The 24,133-nt window shown below is 35.0% G+C and overlaps 1 pseudogene; it reads left to right on the top strand.

The window, feature by feature from the left end:
- Positions 1-157: 157 nt before the first annotated feature.
- On the top strand, positions 158-18,730 carry LOC120157332 (annotated as a pseudogene).
- The last annotated feature ends 5,403 nt before the right edge of the window (positions 18,731-24,133 follow it).

Raw genomic sequence — 24,133 nt, 5'->3', positions numbered from 1 at the left:
GATATATTTTTCAAAATAAAATTAATTGTATTATGTATTTATGTTTGGCTCCAAGAACGTTCCATTTCATTTTCATCACTAAAATATTTATCGTGACTTACTCACCGCCTTCCTGCCTTCATTGCTTTCTTTCTTTCTTCTTAGCTGAATCGTTTCTCTGTTCATTTTTTAAAGATTCTGATTGCTCTTACCTATGTATTCGTCTACGCATATCGTATAAAATACGCGTCTCCGGAGGAACTTCCTGCTGCAATTGGCGTTGTGGCGGTGATTGGAAGCTGAAGAGTTCAAATCGGTGTTTTTGCATCGCTTTTTTTCGTTGAAGTTAGTTTATTTTCCTGAGCGAGCTTAAGCGGAAGAGAAGTGAGATGGGAGGAGAAGATGGAGGAGAAATTAGAGGTCATAAGAAGATAACAGTTGGAGTCTGTGTCATGGAAAAGAAGGTGAAATGCGGAAGCGAAGTTTTTGTTTCTCTTTTGTTCGCTCAAGCATTTTCTATTAAATATACGAAAAATATACTTTTTAAATGAAAAAGTACCAAGATGATGTATGAGTTATATTGTAATTAATTTAGTATATATTGCTTACTTCTTAATTTGAATATTTTGATTGTTTTCATGTTTTTTCAGCTCCAATGGGACAAATTCTTGACAGGCTTAAGGCTTTTGGCGAATTTGAGGTAGATCAGATTTATTTTTAGTTTATACTTAAACTGAATCTGCCTTTTTTAAAATTATGAAGTAAATTTATGAAACGTGAATTAGTTTACGAGAAGTATAACTGCTTATTCGTGCGATGTCTTTTTTCTTTTTACGAGGATAGTTATGATTTTTTTGGTGTAAGTTCTACATGTTTACTTCAAAGCGATTGGGGGGGGGGGTGTTTAGTACGTGCACGCGTGAAATTAAGCGTGCTAAAAGTTATGTTGCTTTATTCTTATGGATCCCTTGCATTGCATTTTTTTCTTTGAAAGTAACCCCTTGCATTGCAATGCTTCTTTGTTTTTGATCTTTTTGTAGATCGTACATTTTGGCGATAAGGTTATTCTTGAGGAACCGATAGAAAGGTACATTTTCAGCTAATTCGTTGGAACACAGTGTTTCTGATTCACATTATGAAGTTGTTGATAATATAGGTTATAATTGGTATTATCTTTGTTATCGGAACTCTCTATTTTTTGTAAAGCATTGCTGTTTCTGTGTGCCTGACATGTATTGAGACATGATTTTAAGGGATATGATCCTCCAAACGTGTCTGACACACCCTTGTGTCCGAACTTCTCTCGAGTCAAGTCTGGGTAACATATGGTATATATATTGTAGTTTTCTTGTGAATTTCAATAATTTGAATGCTAATGTTGGTAAAAAAATAGGGAAAATATAAAAGAGGTGCGGAGGAGGTCCAAAAGTTTGCGTACTAATGTCTTGTTCAAACAAGGCCAAACTGGTTGCATTTATCTTGGCAATTTTGAAGTCTTGCATTTGGCAGTTTCATCTCCCTGTTGATGAACTGCGTGACATTTTTTTTTCTTCCAAAAGGTAGAGCTTGAGTTGATTGACTCTGTGACTGAAGATCAGTCTCTTGTTTGACATTTTACTCTTTCCCTCTCCTTCGTCTTCTAAGAGGATTGTGTGATGTCTAGGAGGGAAATAACTCAAATAAGGTAGAGGATTAGAAGGAGAGACATGTAGGATGGCATTGGAGATGAATATAATTCTTGGTATTATGGTTGAGATTCATGTTTTCTTCTTCGGTTTTTGGGTTGAGAGGTTCTTTGCCATTGAATTGTCTAATTTATTATAATTTTGCATATTTCAGGTGGCCAATCTGTGATTGTTTGATTGAATTTTATTCCTCTGGGTATCCCCTTGTGAAAGCTGAAGCATATGCTGCTTTAAGGAAGTACGTTCTTTTTATTTTTATTTTTGTTTATTTTCATGCATTTATCCTATCTGCAAGTTTCAATATAGGAAAAGCCAATGTTTTTGTGATTAATGATCTGGGCAACAATACTACTTAGACACAACTTCCACATTGGGAAAACAGTGGAGCCAACTTGGGCATAGCTTTCCATATTGGAAAAGCCAATGTTGGGTACAACTTTCACATTGGGAAAGCCATGGACCCAACATTGTTGGAAAAACTGTGGAGCCAATGTCGGGCATAGCTTCCATATTAGGAAAGCCGTGGAGCCAACATTGTACACAATGTCCGTATTGAGAAAGTTGTGGAACCAATGTTGGATACAACTTCCACATTAGGAAAACTACGGAGTCAACTTTGGGCCCAACTTCCATGTTGGGAAAGCTGTGGATCCAACCTTGATAACAACTTCTATATCAAAAAGCTATGGAGTTAAGCTGTGGAAGTTTAGCAAGATTCTTGAGTTTGCTCCACTTTTGCATGGCTTAGATATTCAAAATACAGATATCGTTTAGGAGTTTACTCAATCTTTTCTTAAGAGTACAACTGTTTTCTCCTCCTAGTTAAATAGAAGACATATTTGCATCTAAACATGGAAATAGAACTCTGTTCACCAAACTTTAAATGAGCATAACTAAAGCAAGATCTCCATAATTTTCTGTTGTTTAACTGACCTCAATTCTGTTAAACATGTTCGCATGATTCTCTCATCCACATTACGTAATAACTTATTACATGTTTAGTCACGCCCTTCTATAACCGTTACTTTAACATCTTTGAGTGGGCTATAAATAGGGGTTGAAATGTTTCATTTGAGAACTTTTGGTTACATGTTTAGTCACGCCCTTCTATAACCGTTACTTTAACATCTTTGAGTGGGCTATAAATAGCGGTTGGAATGTTTCACTCGAGGACTTTTGATCTTTTGGTGAACTTCGACTCTAAATTCTCTTTACAAAGTTCTCTTTACAATCACTACAACCACCATAACTTTCACCTTATCTTTCATCTACTATAGCCATCCACTGCTTCTATCACCACCTACGGCACTTGTCCTCCAGGATCTGCTCCGATCTTTCTCTCCGACATCTCTCCACTACATCACATTTTGCTATTTTGTAACATCTCCTCACCTAGATAAAAGTGCCCTTTACAGTTAATTTTGTTTCTTAACATGAAAAACTTGATAAAATGATTGAACAATTTTGACCATCATACTCATACTTTTTACCTTTGGGATAAAACCTTTTGAGGATACTTGTGGATATTTGAGCTGTTAATTCAGCATCAGCATGCGAAGATTGCCCCATCAATCCATCAATATGTAGAAGATTAAGGCCTTTACGATTGAAATCTATTTAGGAATCTATGAAGATAGAGGTTCATGCATGAGTGCAGTCGGAGCCACCTTTGTATATTAAGTGTCATGTTTTCCACTAGTGTACAATCATTTGAATCTTTTTGCTGTGTGTAGACCTGCAGTAAGTTTGGCCTTATTTTATTGAATTACAATCTAAGTGGTGTCTTTATCTGATTGTTCATCTTAAATATGATTATTTCATCAGAACCAATCTTTTGAATATTGTATTTTGATTTGTGTTATAGTTTCTAATTCTTTAGTCTATATAATTGTCTAATGGTTGAGAGTATTTAGAACAAATATTACTATGTAATCACCTTAACTTAATCAAAATAATAATATTTGTCTAATGGTTTATAACTGTATTTTGATCATTCTAGTTCTTTGTATAAGAAAACTTTTTCTCCTCTTCTCTTTATAATAATCTTTTATACCTACTAAGTAGTAATTAATTATGTTTTGCAACTGTTTCTTCTCTATGACTCAGGCCATTCCTTGTGAATGAGCTGGAACCACAGCACCTTCTCCATGATTGACGGAAGGTTTATGAGGTATACATCCGAAACTTCCATCTGGGTGTCAAGGTTTTTGATCCATTATCAACTTTGAAAACCAAGAACACTTTCCACCTCAGCTAGGGACCTCATGGCAGTCACTTTTATGCTACCTTGACCTTTGAGATGTTGAGAGAGGAGACCCTAATAGGTGTTTTCTTCTCCTGCCTCCTCTGTAATATTTTAACTTTAGAACCGATTGACAGTAAGGTTAAGTCTTGTACCACAATTGGTCAAAGCTTATATGCTTTCAGGAAAAAAAATGTCCTTTGGGCTTGACTGAGAACTAACCACATAAATAGTTGAAATGTATCACGCTAATATAGAAATTGATTGATTAAATCTGAACTACTTAATTTTGATTCTAGCGGCTAGAAATGTATGGAATTCCTGTTCCAAGGTATGCTCTCGTAAATAGAGAAGAACCATACCAAGAGCTGGATTATTTTATTGAAGAAGAAGATTATGTTGAGGTCCATGGAAATCGTTTTTGGAAGCCATTTGTGGAGAAGTTTGTTGATGGTGAGTTTGGCCTTTATATTTTCTCTACCTTTGCATATATTTTCTTCTAACCAATATCCAGAGAATGAATTTAATATGGTCCTTTGTGACATTCTTCTTGTTTCATAAAGCTTGAATTTCCATGCAAAGTATGTTAGATCATGAAAAAGATAAACTAGTGGACATTTCATTTATTTCTCATTTCTACGTGCAATTAATTTTTGAAGCCTAATTCACCATGCATAAAATGGAATCTTGTTCTTTTGAAATTCACAATTGCAATAAAAGCGTTGACCCTTTTTTCATTACACACGTTACAACTTTATTATGTTCTTTCTTGAAGGGGATAATCATAGCATAATGATATATTACCCCAGCTCAGCAGGTGGAGGCATGAAGAATTTGTTTAGGAAGGTCTGAACACTTATTTGAACTTCCGCTACAACTTTTTTGTAATTTTTCATCTTTGATGTGAATTTTATAAGCATAATGCGTTGTTTGGAAATTACTTTTTTTCTCATTTTCTTTTTACATATGGCAGCCAATATCTAATAGCTGTCCCATTATTGTTTAAGTATTCTCTCTGATAAATTTAAGTTGTAATGTGATATAGTTTTTTCTTCTTTACTTTTTAGGTTGGGAACATATCAAGTGAGTTCCATCCTGATGTTAGAAGAGTAAGACGTGGCGGTTCTTACATATATGAGGAGTTTATGCCGACTAAAGGAACAGATGTCAAGGTTGTGCATTTTGGTGGAAAATTTTTCTAGTTGATTTATTTTTCTTTAAAATTGTACTTGTATGAAACTAAATTCTTTTGGTTTTGCTAAACTTTTTGCACCCAAGAAGCATACTCTTTGTGCTTAACTGTGTTTGAAAAGGAGAGAGTGGAGGGAAATAGTGTATCATGGGTACCTCACGTTTTCTGTTTCTTTGAATTTTAATACTATTAATTCAGGGCATAATTTGGGATTGATTTTTATATTGATGATAACATCTATTCTACTTGCAGATCATACATTGGGTTCTTGTGTTCTTGTTGGGGTTTTTTTTTTCTTTTTTTTTTTTTGTTTAGATCCTGTTTTAGCATTAATCGTTACTCTACTCTACTCTCTCTCTCTCTCTCTCTCTCTCTCTCAAGTTTGTCTGATCATCTTGTCAGATGAATGTAGGTCTATACTGTTGGCCCCCGAATATGCTCATGCAGAGGCTAGGAAGTCTCCGGTTGTTGATGGCATTGTTATGAGAAACCCTGATGGCAAAGAAGTAAGTATTTTGCAATATATTATCCTGAGCATGTTCTCTGCTTCTCTTTAATGCATGAACGCGAGTGCATATCCATAAATCCCTATATTTTCTCTGAACAATTTCTTTTAATAATTTGTTTCTTTGTCAATGCTTGATTCTAAGCAACCTTCTTCCCTTAGTTTCAATGTTTTTGCGTGAGGATGTTTTTCCTGTGGACAGTAAGCAATTTCAATTCAACCTATGTCGAGTACTTTTGTTGTCATCTTTGTGAGTTGATGTGGTTGATGTGGTCGATGAAACTATATTTGTTTTGTTGGACTCAGTTATCAGGAGAATGAACCATTCGGGTTGTGTAATGTGGAATAAATTAAAGTCAGGTCATTAGATTTAAAGTTTTGAAATTCAGTATACATAAAACATGCCACAGAAGGTAAATATGTCGTGCTCTATGATGCACACATTTGTTTTAGATGTTATAATCATTTGCGATGACTTAAATCATTGTCCATATCTTCACAGTCCCACAGGGTGAAAAATGGCCCGTAAAATGCAAGGTTAAATAAATAGTTTAGTAGAAATTATATGTAAAATGATAGTGAATAGGATCCATATGCAAAGCTTCTAATTTGATTATATCTTACTCTAGTAAAGGTTTAAATCATTTGCTTGGATTTGTGGCCAATCACTTACCATTAGATGCCCAGTGAAAAGTTATGGAAAGCTTATTTAGTAACAATTGATTTCTTCAACATGCAGTACTAGTTTCTAAGCACCTACCACTTTATAGTTGATAGGGTGCTATTACACGTATTGGAAGACACGATGTTTGGAACATATCTTTATTACGTATATGACAGTCAGGTTAATTAATTATGATTGATGTCTTCAACATGTAGTACTAGTTTCTAATCACCTAAGCTTTTGCTCCAATAGTTAATTCTATGCTATTACACTTATTGGGATACATGATGTTTGAAACTTATCTTTATTACCTATATGACAGGTCAGGTATCCTGTGTTGCTGACGCCTAATGAGAAACAAATGGAAAGGGAAGTTTGCATGGCATTTAGGCAAGCGGTACGTTGAGTGAATCTCCTTTGCAACAGATGCCTTAGTGTTGACAATTGTGGATATGTGTTTTTGTTACTGGAAATTTTGTTTGCTTGAATTGTGCTCATAGTAATTTCTTTTGCGTTGAGAGTGTATCTTTTATGAAAAGTTTGATCATAAGCTCATATTAGCTTCTTTAGATATTATTTACACTTATGCTTTATCATAAATTTTACTTCCATAATTTAACTCTTAGATTTTCTTGTTTAGGATTTTGTTTCCAAGTCTGATATAAGGGCAATGAAAGATTTGTATACATGTTGGAGTTATTATCAATTTGGTTTATGAAGAATGGTTTCATTTTGTTATAATCTAATAGAATAAATCGAAGGAGAAGGAAAGAATAGAAGAGTTAATGCAAGACAAATCGGATTATTGAATTAGGAGATAAAATAGTTTAAATAAACTGATTATCTGACTTCTAAAAGTACTTTTCTGCTAAAGATAAAATTCTATCTAGAAATAGAGATTACAAAGATTCCTAAGACTTATCTTTTTTATCATAAAAGATTCCTAAACAAATTAGACTACTTCTACGCGGCTGATTTTGAAACATTCAGTTGAAGAAATTTAATGTATATGTTCTTTTGAGGTTGTCTAGACGTTGCAACAATAATTGCACTTGTCATCTCTTACGATTGAACATAGAAAGATGGGGTTTATTAAGAATTATCTGCTTTCCTTGTGTTGACAGAAATGTCCATTTGACAACCATTATGGTTTCTTGCAGGTTTGTGGGTTTGATCTTTTGCGTTCAGATGGATGTTCTTATGTTTGTGATGTGAATGGATGGAGTTTTGTTAAGAACTCTCACAAGTAATCCTTATCAACTTCTCTCCGCTCTAGCGATTATCCATGATTTTGTTATCATAGGTCTTTTTATTTGACTATGCTGTGTATTTCCTTGAGTTAATGTTTTTATTTTCCTCGGTTCAAAACTCCATTGTTTATTTGTTATTTTCGGTCTTGTTTATTTGTTGTGTAAAAGACTTACAGGCTCCATTGTTATACAGGTATTACGATGCTGCTGCTTGTGTGCTGAGGAAAATGTTTTTAGATGCAAAAGCCCCTCATCTTTCCTCGGCAATACCACCAACTTTTTTACCATGGAAAGAAAATGAACCAGTGCAGTCTTCTGAGGGACTTACTCGTCAAGGAAGTGGACTCATGGGAACATTTGGGCAGTCTGAGGAGCTACGCTGTGTTATAGTAGTTATTCACCAGTATGTTGTTTCATTTTCCTTGCTATTTTCCTTTGTTAGTAATCCTTGCATCTAACTCAAAAAGTATCCTGAATGAGCAGTGGTGATAGAACTCCCAAGCAGAAGGTGAAATTGAAGGTTACTGAGGAGAAATTGCTAAACCGATGCTAAAGTACAATGGGGGAAGACCCAGATCTGAGGTGATTATTTCACTTCTTCATCACTTACCTTTATTGTACAAATAGATTCTGTTTCCTAAGCAACTGTTTGTTCTTTTATCACTTATTAGACAAAACTTAAGACTGCCGTTCAACTGCAAGATTTGTTGGATGCTACAAGAATGCTTGTACCCCGTTACAGGTAGCTCTTCATATTTCATAAATTTTCTGATCTAGCAAGAAAAATTTATAATATCCACCTCCCTGCAACTCAAAACTTCAAAAGGACCAAAAGCAAGAGTTTGTAACAGTGATATGTTATTGGACAGGAAAAGGAATTGCTTAGTGGGTTAAAATTGAGGTTTGTTTTAATGAGGCTATATTTAATCACCAACTATTTGATTTATGGTTTAATTGAATGAGAGAAGCTAAGAAGGTAATTAACATTCGTTGGCTAGTTTAAAAGAGGAAAAATTTGATTTTGACAGCTGAAACAAAAGAAAAATTTGAGCTGCCCTCTTGTTGTTGACAGATCCTGAAGGACTTCCTTCCTTCCTTTCTTTATTTTTATTTTTTGGGGTGGGGGTAGGAGGAGGGCGTTCAGTGTTTACTACCCGTAGCAATATCTGCATATGGTTTTTAATTATACTTTTCTATAAAGAAATTACTTAATTACTTGGATTTTTGAATTTATTTAAAGATCAATAATGATTTATCTTTGATTATTTATGGGAAATAGACCAGGTCATGGAAGTGATAGTGAAGCAGAAGATCTTGAGCATGCTGAAAAGCTTCGTCAAGTTAAAGCAGTACTTGAGGAGGTTATATATCTTATCTTGAAATGGCTTGCTTTTTCAATCTACTAGCTTTGCTACATTCACTTTATTGTTGCCCTTGGGCAGACTTCTTTGTTGTGGATTTCTAAGTTCATGATTCCTCATTCCTTGATGTAGATAATATCCTTTTATTTTTTCAAAAAAGATTGTTAGTATGGGGCTGCTGTCACATGCTAAATGCTTTTGATTCCAGGGAGGACATTTTTCTGGTATTTATAGAAAGGTTCAATTAAAGCCTCTTAAGTGGGTTAAAGTTCCAAAAAGTAATGGTGAAGGTGAAGAAGAACTGCCTGCTGAAGCACTGATGGTTCTTAAATATGGGGGTGTCCTTACACATGCTGGGAGGAAGCAGGTAATAAATATGAACCTCCCTTCCATGTTTTCCTATATTACTAGTTTGAGTACTTCTTATTTAGTTACCCTGTAGCTTATAAAGAGAATAAATTTTCACTTGAGAAGCTAAACTATCCCATAAAATTTGGAAAATTATTTGAATTTGAATTAGAAGAAATAGCATTGAAAAGTTTTAAATTAGAAGGGTTAATTGAATTTAAAGTGGACAAATGTTGGGGCAGAAATTAATTTTGGATATGTTTAAGAATTTATCTAAAAATCTATTGCCTCATTTGTTTGTTTTACTTTTTCTTTCTCTTGAATAATTTGTCTCAATTTTGTGCAGTCAGAAGAGCTGGGTGGATATTTCCGAAATAACATGTATCCAGGTAACCAACAATAGAACTCTTTATCTGACTGTTAGTAGTCTGCACCCTGCATGGCTGGACTGAGCTCATTATAGATATGTTAAATCTTTTTAGTATTTGCTCAAGTTAATTTTGACTCCTAAGATTTATGCTGTTTGTTTGGGTAAATAAAATAGTGATGAATTCAGAAGTATGTTGCTTTTTTCTTGATAGATTTTAATATAAAATTACAGGTGAAGGTACTGGTCTTCTTTGCCTTCATAGTACATATCGTCATGATCTAAAAATTTACAGTTCTGACGAGGGCCGTGTTCAGGTATGCGTTAACTCATACATGAATCAGTATATATTTTGATCTGATTTGCTATAAACTTATTGTCATTGCTGTTTGGCATCATTAATAGGTTTGTAAATTAAGTCATTTTAACAGATGTCTGCAGCTGCTTTTGCTAAAGGTCTGCTTGACCTTGAAGGGCAATTAACACCGATCCTGGCATGTAATGTTCTCTTAATGAGTGTGTTCTTCCTTTTAAAATTGAATGGCTATGTTGGACGGACTTGACAATGCCAGCACTGAGATGGAAGAAGCCAAGGTTTATCTCTTTTTCCCCTTAATTTTGCAACCCTTTTTTTGTATCATATGACATTAAACTATGATTCTTGGCTTGGTCAGTGATTTAAGTTATATATCCATTGGTATGAATTATGAAGTTTTAACTACAAAAGGTACTCTCTGCATAACTTGATTATTTAATTGGGCCATGAGGAGAGCTCCTGAAAATGCTTATTTATGATCTTGAGTAACCTGGATATAATCTGGAGAATCAAATAAGTTAACTCATGGCTCCATACGAAACTTCTCGATCTTGCATCTACCTATCAATTACCTGAATAAGTGGGCATTATTGAAACTCTAGGTCCATTGACTAAAGAGACTTTGATATAGTATTTGAGAACAATCTAAATGTTAAGCTCTAGGTGTCTGCTTCACAATGGGTTTATATTTCTGTGGACATATTATTTAGTTGTGCAATCATTAGTTATTGCCTTCTACAACCTTGTTCTCCATCTATTCCACCTCTCCTACCCTACACCTAGGACAAGGTATAAGGATAAATCATTCAATAGGTAAAATTGTTCTTTCACATTTTTTAGTGCTGTTTTAAGATTCCTCTATATTTTGCAGGCTAGGCTGAATGAAGTTATAATTTCTGGTGTGAGGAAAATTCAGAGTAATGGAACATCTAAATGTCCTTGGATGACTGATGGAGGTGGATTGCCTTATAATGCTTCTGAACTCCTTCCCAAACTGGTAATTTCATCATACAAGTGAATATGCAACACTATAGTCACTCCTTCACTCCCTTTGTTACCACGTGAATATTGTTGATAGAGAGTAATCAGCATAGTGGAGAAGAGAAAAGTCTTAAACGTATATTGATAAGTGAAAGTACATCTTGCTTTTATAGGAAAAGTTAGGAGTAAGTTTTCTATTAGAAACAAACTACCTAGTAGTTATCCTTATCTATTTAACTAGTAGTAATCCTTATCTATTTAACTTTCTAAGAGTTAGTATTATATTAAATTACTAACTAATACGACTTATCGCATAACTTACACTCCCTCTCAAGCTGGGAAGTAAATGTTGAAAAGACCCAACTTGGATGTAATCTCATTAAAAGTAATTCTTGGAAGTGCCTTGGTGAAAATATTGTTAACTGATTCTTCGTTAAAACATAATTGAGCTTTATCAATCCAGCATTCACCTTTTCAGAGATGAAATGTCTGTTGATCTCCACATGCTTCGTTTAGTCATGATGAACTAGATTCTTTGCAACACTTATTACATATTTACTGGCACTTTGAAGTTTAAAACATTTGTTGGCACATAACCCCAGCTCGGTTAAAAATCTTTGAAGTTGAATTCCTTCGCAAATTCCAAGTGCCATTGTTCTAAACTCTGCTTCTACACTACTTCGAGACACCACAACCTGTTTTTTGCTTCTCCATGTAACCATATTTCCCCAAACAAATGAACAATAACCAGTTGTAGATCTCCAGTCCGTTAATTCACCTGCCCAGCTTGAATCCGAAAAAATTCATACTGTTCTATCATTACTCTTTCTAAAAATTATCCCATATCCTGATGTCATTTTCAAGTATCTTAGTATTCTATTCACAACCTCTAAATGTTCTTCTCTCAAATCATTCATATATTAACTCATTATACTATCAGGGAACGCAATATCAGGTCTAGTAAGTGATAAATAATTAGTTTACCTACCAGCCTTTGATACTGTTATTTGTTCACGGAACTTCCCAATTCTTCTCTCCTTAGCTTAAGATTTGCTTCCATGAGTGTTTCTGATAGTAGATCAAGGATATATTTCCTTTGATTGATCATTATTCCTTCTTTTGACCTCGCAACCTCTATACCTAAGAAATACATTAAAGTTCCCAAGTCTTTAATTTCGAACCCCTTTGCCAGTAGCTTTTTCAGTCTTTCTATCTCCATACAATCATCACCTGTTAGAATAATATCATTAACATAGACAATCAAAATTATTTTTTTGTTGTTCGAAGCTATTTTGACAAATAAAGTGTGATCCGATTGACATTGCTTGTAACCATCCTGAATAATCACCTTTGTAAATTTGTCAAATCAGGCTCTTGGAGATTGTTTAAGTCCATACAAGGACTTCAGTAATCTACACGCTTTTCCTGTATTACTCTTCACACCCGGTGGAATTCACATATATACTTCCTCTTCCAAGTTTTCGTTTAGAAATACATTTTTGATTCTCATTGACTACCAATGACAATAACACTCTCACAATGTGTGATTTTGCTACCGGAGCAAACATTTCTTGATAATCAACTCCAAAAGATTGAGTAAATCATTTCGCCACTAATCTCACCTTGTATGTTTCAATGTTACCATCAACTTTGTATTTTACCATGAATATCCATTTGCAGCATATTGGTTTTTTATCTTTCGGAAGATCAACTATAATCCAAATATTGTTGTTTTCCAATGCCTTTAATCCCTCTTCTATTACCTTTTTACACTTGGGATCTTTCAATGCTTCTTCCACCGTATCTGGAACAATAATGCTATTTACACTGGCTGTAAAGTTCTTAAAACAAGGCGTTAGCTTCCCATATGCAACAAATCTATCAATTGGATAATTTCTGCATTTTATTACTCCTTTCCTTTGAGCAATCAACAAGTCATTATCATCAATTAAAGCATTTAATTCAGTAGAACTCTGACTACCTCTTTCATTCTCCAAAGGATTCTCATTCAGTTCCAGTTCATGACAGTTTTCATGCTGTGTGGGAGAATCGAGATTAGGTTCGGGGATTGATTTAGAAATTGGTCTTTGTCGTCTCTTCTAAATCAGCAATCCGGATTGAGGTATTTGAGGCGAAGTGATATGTTGACCATACTGAGGTATGTTTAGGTGGGTTGGTTTGGCAAGGATAAATTTTCTAGGTTCGGTAGTGCTGTTTGGGGTGGCTGGAGTGATTTTGTTGGTTGATTCGACTGGTTTGACGGTGCTGGTTGGTCAAAAGAAGCTTACTGCAAATCAAGTGACAAATGTTGTGAGTCAACAAATTAATATTTATTATATGGCTCCCCCTGAATAGCAATTTTAAGGAAAAATGTGTTTTTCAAAGAAAGTAATATACATGGTAATAAAGAATTTCTTAATACGAGGACAATAACACCGAAAACCCTTTTGAGTCGAAGAATGACCTAGAAACACACCGAAATGCTCGAGGATCTAATTTGGACCTGAAAGGAACATTGTAATGAACGAACACAGTACAACCAAAAACTCTAAGGGGGGTAACAATGAAGTCGTCGGTTTACAATTGGAAAAATTGAAGAAAAAACATCTCTTGGACACTTAATTGTAACAGTTTACTAGGGAGACATTTAATCAAATACGTGACAGTTAAAAAGGATTCCCCAAAAATAATTAGGAACATTTGTGAAAAAAAGAAGAGATCGGGTAACCTTAAGAAGATGCTTGTTTTTTCGCTCACCAATTCCATTTTGTTGAGGAGAATTGACACACGAAGCAAGATGAATAATCCCGATTTCCTGAAAGAAAGAACCCAAAATATTCGCAAAATACTCACCACCATTGTCAGAATGAAACATTTGGATAGAACACTAAAATTGGGTTTCAACCATCTTATGGAACCATTTAAATATTTCACAGGCTTCAGATTTAGTTTTCATGAGAAATGTCCAGATAGTACGAGCGTGATCATCAATGAATGAAATAAACCACCAAATCCCTTGTAAAGATGCGACCCGGGATGGTCCCCAAATAACATTATGGATCATGGTAAATGGTTTGGACGGTTTATATGGAGAAGGTAGATAAACACTCTTAGTTTGTTTAGCAAGTGGGCAATTATCACAAGAAAAAGATTTAGGACTTTTATTGACAAGCAAATGTGGAAACAATTTTGCAAGATAAAAGAAACTAGGATGTCCTAAACGAAAGTGCAATAACATAACATCGGTTGAAGGTTTAAGTAAAGGAAATTGCTGTATAACATTGAAGGAACAAGTGGTTGGGAAAATAAAGTTGCTGGAAGCAAGTAAAGACCCGCACAAAGTCTAGCACTGCCAATCACCTTCCCCGAGCTCGAATCCTGAAATTCACAAAAATCATAATTAAATTTCGTGACACAACATAAATCGGTAGACAACTTGCTAATGGAGATAAGATTGCAAGTGAGATTGGGAACATAAAGAACATGAGATAAAAAATGTCCAGATTTATTCGAATAGACCCATGATCGGCAACACCAGAAAGAGAACCATCCACTGTTCGAATATGAGAGATAGACGAATCGACATGAAAAATGTGAAAGAGCTGAAGATCACCTGTCATATGATCACTTGCACTAGAATCCACAATCCAAATAGAAGTGGTTGATTTATTAGCTAAAGTAGCAGAAGGAATTCTACCTGCAAGGACGGATTGGGAATGAGTGTTTAACTGACTAAAAAACTGCTGCAACTCTCCATTTGATTTTTAGTAAACGAACTTCCTTGTAAACCAATATTCACAACACAATTTCCTTGAGTATCACGTTGGTGATGCTGTTTTGAAGACTTGCCGTCAGTAGGCTTGCCATTTAACTTCCAACAAGAATCCCGTATATGGCCAACCTTCTTACAGTAGTCACACCAAGGTTTCCCCTTATTTGTCCGAGTAGTAGTTTAAGACCGAGTGAGCAATGTAGATCCTTCAGCAGGCTGCGAATTCGCGTCGTACTTCAGAGAACAATTCCCGGATTGAAGGAAGAGGTTTGAGTCCTAATACTCGTCCTCGGACTTCATCAAGATCCCGATTACTCCAGAGTTTTCCAGAGTAATTCGGACGTTTCTGAATTTCGGATACATATTGTACTTCCGTTCAGTTCAATTTGGTATTTGTGGCTGATTTGTCTAACAAATATCCATTCTTAGTACCGAATGCACTCTAGAGTTGAGCTGAGTACTTCTAGAATTATCATCGATCCAAACTTGAGGAGACGAACAAGCATTCAAGTGGTATCTATGCCATTCATATATTGATATAGCACTAGTGTTGGTTGGCCGACTAAAGTTGTGTTCCATAACTTTTAAGAGCAGTATAACATCCATGTTTATTTGGATTTCTTAATTAATCCAAACATTTACTTATTCTAGGCCATAAAGGTATTTTGGTCATTTCGGTGCTCAACGTTATTCTAGTCATTTCAGAGCTTGAGGATACCCAATAATTCATGGGCTTGGTGATATTCTTGGGTCATTTCCATTCAAGGGGTATTTTGGTTATTTTTTACAAATCCAGGTTATTTCAATCATTTCCTTCCGTCCATCTTATTATTTAAATCAAACGTATCATCTTCCAGACCTTTTGAACAATTCTGACAAAAGAGCACCCTCGATAATTTATTCTTAACTCGAAGATTTTTAGGTCAATTGCCTTCTCAAAAGTTACAAACAGGTTAACAGGAATTTTTGTGTACAAAGATAGCATCTTAACAATTAAATCCGTAATTTATCGAGATAAGTACGAATCCTCAAAGTACTTTCTCATTCAGGGTCAATTCAGACTATTTTTACCTCTCAATGGCATTTTCGTAATTTCTTAACCAGATAATTTCGGTATTAACTCTTAACGAAAATAATTATAATTTAGAGATCCTATGGTTAATTACTTTCTCGAACATTCTGTGATCTTTAAATGATTCATTAACAGACTTTTAGTATCTTGCACAAACCCTCATGGGGGTTAAAAACCGGTTATCCAAATTTTCTAAGCAAAAACTAGCATTTCTTTTGCACATATGTAGTTTTATCAGATCAATGTCTTTAAAATTTCTTATCCAACTTCCAGAGTCAATTCTTGTCCTTTTTACAATATAAGGGTATTTTCGTAATTTTATCTAATCGAAGTATTCTCATAATTTATCACTTAAACCGTATTCGGTTTGAATCCATCCATAATCAAACAGGCATAATAGACCAATCATATATATATACATTATCAACATGTTACATAAAGCATAAAGAGGTAGTAATGTATTAGCTCGATTTCCGTGCAATACTGATCGACCAATTAAATTCCATTCGAACGCCCTCGATCTTTATTCAACTTCCAATAATTCCTCAAATACATAACTATAGAAATTTCATAAAAAACAGGGCTTAATTCCGAAAAACGGATTGAATCAAGTGATAAATCAGTGAAAACATCTTACAGGGTTCGAATTTGGCGAAACGGACTCAAGAACCCGAAAAAAATCAACTCCCGGTCAAAGTTTTGGTCAACGGTCAACGGGTCGGGTCGGACCGGGTCGAGTCGGGTCGAACCGATTCAAACCGGGTTTTTTTCTGTCCACACGCGCAGAACCATCCCCACGCGCAGAGGCGGCATGTGCGGCATCGTGGGTGCCCCAAAAAATCCCGAAAAAATTTCTAAAAAAATATTTTAATACATTTTGAGACACTTACCAAGCTCGGTTCACAATTTTGAACGGCGGAGAGCTCGATTTCGAAATGTCGAAAACTTTGATTTCCTCACCCCTCCACGCGTCGCCGCCGCCAGAGACGCGAAGGTCACCTGTGGACTCGGAATAATGCAAGGAACACGATGGTGTGAGAGGTGTCGAAAATGGTTGACCGAATCGACGTGAATCGATGGAAAACCAACGGAAATTGAGTTAAAACCGACGATACTTTCGATTGAAATTAACGATGAACAACGTCGATTCACGACGAGAGTTTTGAGGGGTTTTGTTCATCATTCGACAACGAACACGATGGTGGTTTCGGTTCGTCGAACGGTGCGTAGATCGGAGTTCAAAATCGTTGACTGGGGAGAGGAAAAATGAAAATTTTCTGCAGAAACACACGGGGGAGAGGTTTATAATTCTCTCCAAAAGAAAAATAGGCAAATCATGAGTTTAGTCACTGAATTTCCTGCACTATATAAAATGTTCCGCCAACTTTGTAATTTTACACTTTAATCCCCAATTTCTTCTAAAATACCACTTTAAATTTAATACTTTATAAATCCTAAAATTTAACCCCTATTTTGGGGTGTTACAGCGCGCCGTTTGTTGGGTAAAATTTTGATCAATCTTGAGGAATACTCGTGAAGAGGCCCTCAATGTTGCCGAGTTAAAAGAGTAATCAAGACAAACGCTCAAAATCAACAAAGACCGAAAAGGATGATAAAGAGTCCCCACCAAAGTTCATCAATGCTGATGACACAAGACGATCTAGCACCACAAGCGAAATTTCAACGGATCCAGATGATGACGATGATAAAGAAACCAAATATCGTTTGGACCCGAAGTCAGTATATAAAACCTTTTAACTCATGTATTATTATTCTCTATATATTGGTTATCTTCTTATATTTCAATCTTTTTTCATTCAGGTATGCAAATGTGAACACACCAGAGCGCCATGTGCGAACACGCCTTTACTTCACATCAGTAAGTGCAAATCGTGATAGTTCAATTGTTATTCTGTTTTTTTATTTAATAATAGGCCTTTCTCATCGACCCGACTAGCAATAGTTCCCGAATTAGCTGTATATGTACTTACAACGATTTTCCTATGGTTCTGATTTGTTCAACAGGAATCTCATATCCATTCCCTCATGAACGTACTTCGTTACTGTAACCTAGATGAATCTCTTCAGGGAGAAGATAGTCTCATTTGCCAGAATGCTTTAGATCGTTTATATAAAACCAAGGAGCTTGACTACATGAGTTACATCGTGATAAGGTTGATTGAGAATACAGAGGTATGTCCATTATTTTATTACATAATCAATTATGAAAAAACTTAGAAAATATCGAGTATATACGTGTTGGGTACGTACTGTTTCAGATACCCGCCCATGAGTCTTGAGTGACATAGGTCTGTAGGTCTAGATTATGGTGAACTGGTGGCTTTTTGCATCAAGCACTCTACCTTTTTATAAAGCAGAGGAGTTCTCATACTGAACTTATGTTTTGTCCGAAATAGAAACTACAGGTAGCATTAGAAGACTCGAAAAGGTTCCGCATCGAGTTGACATTTAGCCGTGGTGCAGATTTATCCCCATTGGAGGTAATCCTGAAATTCACATGGAGAAATGATCAGAATCTGAAGTTAATTCGAATAATTTGATTTCATGTGGATATAAAACGTTTTTATGCTTGTTGGCTGGCTGCATGAAACAAAACTAAGCTAATGCAATTTGCATTGGCAGATGAATGATAGCAAGGCTCCTTCACTTCACCAAGAGCATACATTGCCGATAAATGGTCCAGAAAGGCTGCAAGAACTTGGATCCTATCTCACATTAGAGAAAATGGAAAAGATGATTCTCCCGTTCGCAATGCCGGCTGAAGACTTCCCTCCTCCATCGGTTCCTGCCGGATTTTCGGGTTACTTCTCCAAAAGTGCGTCGGTGCTTGAGCAACTGGTGAATCTGTGGCCTTTCCATAAGAATGCTGCTCATACCAATGGAAAGTAACAAGTTCGTTCCTTCATTTCCCTTTATTTTTCCTTTTCATATTGTTTTGTTAATGATACATCTCACTGCTCAATATATAACAACCTAGAAATTCTACTAAAACGGTTTTCACCTCCCAATTTTGTTATTTTGTTAAATAAAAAGAATTATAAGTATTATTATTATTTTTTAATTATTTCAACCATCACCATTGTTGAAGTGGATGAGATTTTTAATATAGGAATAATTTTATTTCTTTTGAAATAGATAAGAAATTGAGTGAATTTTTTTACCCTTTTACAGCATCATATATATATATATCTGATTAATTTCTTCAATTAAATATATTAAATAAATTACAAGTAGGGGTGCACAAAAAATCCGAATATCCGATTTTGCGAAAAAAATATCCGAAACTGGATTTGGGAAAAACCGGTTTTTTTTTTAACCGGATCAGATTTTTTTTAAACCGGTTATTTTAACCGGTTTGGAGAAAAAAACCTAGACCGGTTTTTTTACCAGATAAAAAACCGGTTTGAAAAAAACCGGTTAAAAAACCGGTTTTTATCCGGAAAAAAAAACCCGGTCTGGGTTTAAAAAACTAGCCGTTAATATAGCCGTTGGGGGGGTTTTGTGACCATTTTTGACCGTTTTTTTCTTTAAAAAATTACCATTTTACCACCCTAAACATGTATAAATAGGTTGGGGATGTATTTGGTTGATTACAAATTTCTCAAATCTTATTACACAACACTTAAACATCTCTCAAATCTTACTTTTGTAATTTTTTGTTCATCATGAGTAAGAATCTTCCGTCGGGGGAAACCTTGAAGTCGTGAGAGTGATCGAACACACTTGAAACAAAGACATTTGGGATCACTACGATTTATGTGAGATGTCAAATGGCTCGAGGAGGGCGCGTTGTAAACTTTGTCTAAAATTTCTTGCATCGGAAGGAAACACAACGTTGAAGAACCATTTGACAAAATCATGCAAGGCACTTCGCTTAAGATCGGATCCTAGTCAATCGAATCTTACACCGCAAGGTGGTGTTTTTGTTTACGACAACGAAAAATTACGAGAAGCGTTTACAAAGTTCGTGATTACAAAAGCATTGCCGTTCGACCATTTTGATGATGAAGATTTCACGATAACAATTCAACAACTAATGCAACCACGTTATACTCAAGTAAGTCGTACTACCCTTAGAAGAGATGCTATAAAAATGTGGCGTACGGCGAGGGAAAAAATGATTTTAGGATTCCAAGAACACCGTTATGGTGTGTCGCTTACATGTGACGTTTGGAGTTCCCCTCATAATACCGGAAATTCTTTTTTAGCCGTTACGTCACATTGGTTAGATCAAGATAATTGGCAAATGATGAAAAGAACAATCGCGTTTGAATTATTCGGTGAGCCGCATACCGGTGCTAATTTATTTACACTTTTAAAAAGGGTAATTTGTCTTTATAAATTAGAAAATAAAGTTTTTTCTATATCCTTTGATAATGCATCGAATAATACAAACGCGGTTCCAAGATTGAAAATATTACTTTCACCGATTTTAGACGGTGCGTTTTTTCATACCCGTTGCGTTGCACACATAATTAATTTATCCGTGCAAGCCGGTTTGGAGGTTATTGAGCCGATTAGATTAGAATTTAAAACAATGATAAAATCGGTTCTTTGTAACAACAACAAAAGACTAAATGATTATAAACGATTTTGTATGTCCGTTAATAAAAAAGCTTTGGGTCATAATTTGGATTGTCCAACTCGTTGGAACTCAACTTGGATGATGATGCATACTGCCTTAAGGCAAAGGGAAACATTGCAAACATTTCACGATCGGCTTTTCGAGAGGGGTCATGTCCCAAACATTTATCCGGATTCGAGTTGGGAAACTATAGCCAAAATAACCGATTTGCTTGAGGTTTTTAAAAATGCAACAACTTTTTTATCCGGTGTTTATTACCCTACTAGCCCGTTGGTTCTTAATCAAATATTTTTGTTGGCTACCCGACTAAATGACTTTGAATTTGAAACCGAAGTTTTTCAAGAAATTGGCTTTGCAATGAAGGAAAAACTTTTAAAATATTTTAAGGAGATTCCTCCCATTTTTACTTGTGCCGCCGCTTTAAACCCAACGTTAAATGTTGGTGGGGTTGAAACACTAATTGAACAAATTGCGTTTGCTTTTAATCTAACCGATGATGAACCCAACTTTGTCCAAAACCAAATAAATTATTTTAACAAATGTTTTCGAGACATGTTTGCAATTTATTTAACTAAATACGGATCAAGTAGTGTAATACACGATCAAATGAGAATGAATGCGGAATCATCTAGTAGACGTCCAAGTAACATAAATTTGAATCTTTTTAACACTCTTGTAAATTTCCAATCCAAACGATCACGTACTACCACCCCAAGTAGCGAGTTGGGAAATTATATGTCATGCGATTTTCTATCAAAAATGACATTTGAAGAGTTTGAAAGTTTGAATATTTTGGCTTGGTGGAAAGAAAAGGAAGCACAATTTCCGATTCTAGCCGCCATGGCCCGTGATTTACTAACCGTCCAAGCTTCTACGGTAGCTTCGGAATCCGCTTTTTCTGTTAGTGGCAGGGTTATATCGCAACGGAGATCAAGACTAAGTCCCGAGTCGGTGGAAGTATGCATTTGTTTAAAGGATTATTTGGATGGAGCGGCTCGTAAGCAACATATCACCACCCTAGAAGATGCAATTGATGCCGATTTGGAAGCAAACTTACACATTGAAGAAGTCGAACTTGGAATATCCCCTCCAAACAAAGAAGGCGAAGATGATGAAGAAGAGATGGCAATGTAGTTTATTTTATAACTTTATTTCAATTATCGTAAACTTTGTTTCAATTATCGAACTTGAAGTTTTTAAGTATTTGAATTTATCGAACTTGGAAGTTTTTAAGTATTTGAATTTATTAAACTTGGAAGTATTTAAGTATTTCAATTATGTTGAGTTAATTAAGTATTTCAATTAAGTATTTGAATTTATCGAACTTGAGGTTTGATGCTTTCTCTTTGATTCTCTCTTGATTCTAGTTGCTTGATGTTTCTTGTCTTTGATCAATGGCTTCTAAGCTTGCTTAAATACACCTTGAATCACTTCTGAACGTTAGTGATAATTAATGAAGATAATATAGCCGCTTAAGTGTGAAAACATTTAATAAAAATGCTTGGAGCGTGGGGGAATCGGTACCCTCTCATAGGGAATCGGTTTCCTCTCATAGGGAATCGGTTCCCTAAGTGTAAAATTCAAATATTTCGACCGTTGAATAGGGGGGAATCGGTACCCCCTATGGGGGAATTGGTTCCCTCCGAGCATTCTGGAAATCTCGGAGCCAAACCATTCAGTGAGGAATCGGTACCCCCTTGGGGGGGAATCGGTTCCCTATGAGCAATCTGGAATATTAAAATCGGTTTTTTTATAACCGGTTTTTTAAAAAAACCGGTTTTTTTTTAAAACCGAAACCGGTTACACCGGTTAGGATATCCGGCCCTCCAAACCGATTAAAAACCGAACCGGTTATTTTATAAACCGGTTTTTTTTTCTATGAGAAAAAACCGGATCGGATAAAAACCGATCCGGATCGGATTGAAATCCGACAAATGTTCATCTCTAATTACAAGTCTAGTTTACAAATTTATATTTAAAATAGTAAAAGTAAAATATCATATTCAATGATACAATATACTAAAAAATATTGATGATTGCATATGGTAAAAGTAAAATATCATATTCAATGATACAATATACTAAAAAATATTGATGATTGCATATAATAAAATATTGAATTTTAAAGTAAAAAAAATCATTTTTGATTTTTGATGATATCGGTTGAAGTATAAAAAAATTCGTTTTCAGGAGGTTAAAAAGAGAATGACAAAGATATAATAAATTAAAAAGATAAATAATTAAAATATATTTTTTAAATCAACGATTAAAAGCGAACAAAATTGAATAGAAAAATGTTTATTTTATATTTTATTCCACTATTAATGATGAAAATTGATTAAATATTTTTTTTGGATTCCTAATTCTTATATTAATATTTTTTATTACAATGATAGTTTATTTTAAAACACTAATATTAGTGAACAAGCATCGAAGTTGTTATCCACGTCCTTAGGGAAAGATTTACGTGCGACAGTTTTATTATACGGTTAAGGAAATACATTATTGATTTTGTTATTATTTTTTTAAAGAAAATTGATAAAAAATTATCGGAAACATTATTATTTCTACCGATTTTGTTATTATTGGGCGTTTTACTAGTTTTGTTAACATATTCGGTAAAGCTTTACTGATTTTGTTATTTTTCTAACAATTTTGTTATTATTAGACGCTTTATTAATTTTATTAAAAAAATATTAATATTTTAGATAAAAATAAAAATATTTTATATAATTTTTATTGATTTTATTAAAAAAATACAAAACTAGTAATACATTTACTTAATCTTATATTAAAGTTAGTAGAATTTCTCACGTCATCATCAACTTTAATCATAAAAGATCTAATCTTCTAGACGTGGACCGGGATCACTCAATTACTAGTAGGGGTGTGCAAATCCGGGTATCCGAAAATCGGGTATCCGGATCATCCGGATCAGTGATTTTTTGGCCCGTGTCCCGACCCGGATGATCCGGGTACCCGGTTTTCGGGTACCCGAATTTTACGGGTACCCGTATGTCGGGTACCCGAATACCCGGATTTTTATGAGGCTATTTCATGTGTGTTGTCTATGGTTGATTCTCTAGTTGCACGTCAACAATATCGCCGGATGCTTGAAAGATATCGTGAAGCTAAGGTAAGTAGAATCGACTACTTTGAATGATCTGTTAATTGTTGAAACTGATTTATTCGGTAACAAAGAGTAACAACATAAATATTTAAAACACATAATTCTAAACCCTTAAAAAATCTGTTAATTGTTTTCGAACTTCTTTTGCAATGGGATTATAATTATAAATCTCTTCTACTGTTCTTTGTAGGCTAAACTCTCTAACACAAGTGAACAAGCAGAACCAACTTCTATAGGTGATATTTATGATATGGAAAGTGATGATTTCTTCCAGTTCCAGTAGGAGCACTTTGTGACCACCTTAACTAACCTTGCTCTGAATACCCGGATTTTTAATTTTAATAAATGCAGTCAATCAAACATGCTTTACTTCAAATCACTGATGATTTCTTAGAAGATTGGAGAAAAACAAAAACAAATAGACGTTGAGCCGGATACTCGGGTAACCGGGTACCTGGAAAAATCAAATTTTATGACCCGGGCCCGACCTGAAAAGTGTCGGGCCAGATATCCGACCCGGCCGAGTATTTTTTTTAAGAAAATTACCAGATTTTTTTTAATCCGGGTCGGCGAGTCGACGGGTCGGATCAACCGGGTCGGATAATTTTGCACACCCCTAATTACTAGTATTAGTACCCGTTTCCATCCCCGTGTCTTCTATTT

Source organism: Hibiscus syriacus, unplaced genomic scaffold, assembly GCF_006381635.1.
Source record: "Hibiscus syriacus cultivar Baekdansim isolate YM2019G1 unplaced genomic scaffold, ASM638163v2 tig00111244_pilon, whole genome shotgun sequence".
NCBI lineage: Eukaryota > Viridiplantae > Streptophyta > Magnoliopsida > Malvales > Malvaceae > Hibiscus > Hibiscus syriacus.
The sequence above is the reverse complement of the archived record's forward strand: the minus strand, read 5'-3'. Positions and strand labels throughout refer to the sequence as shown.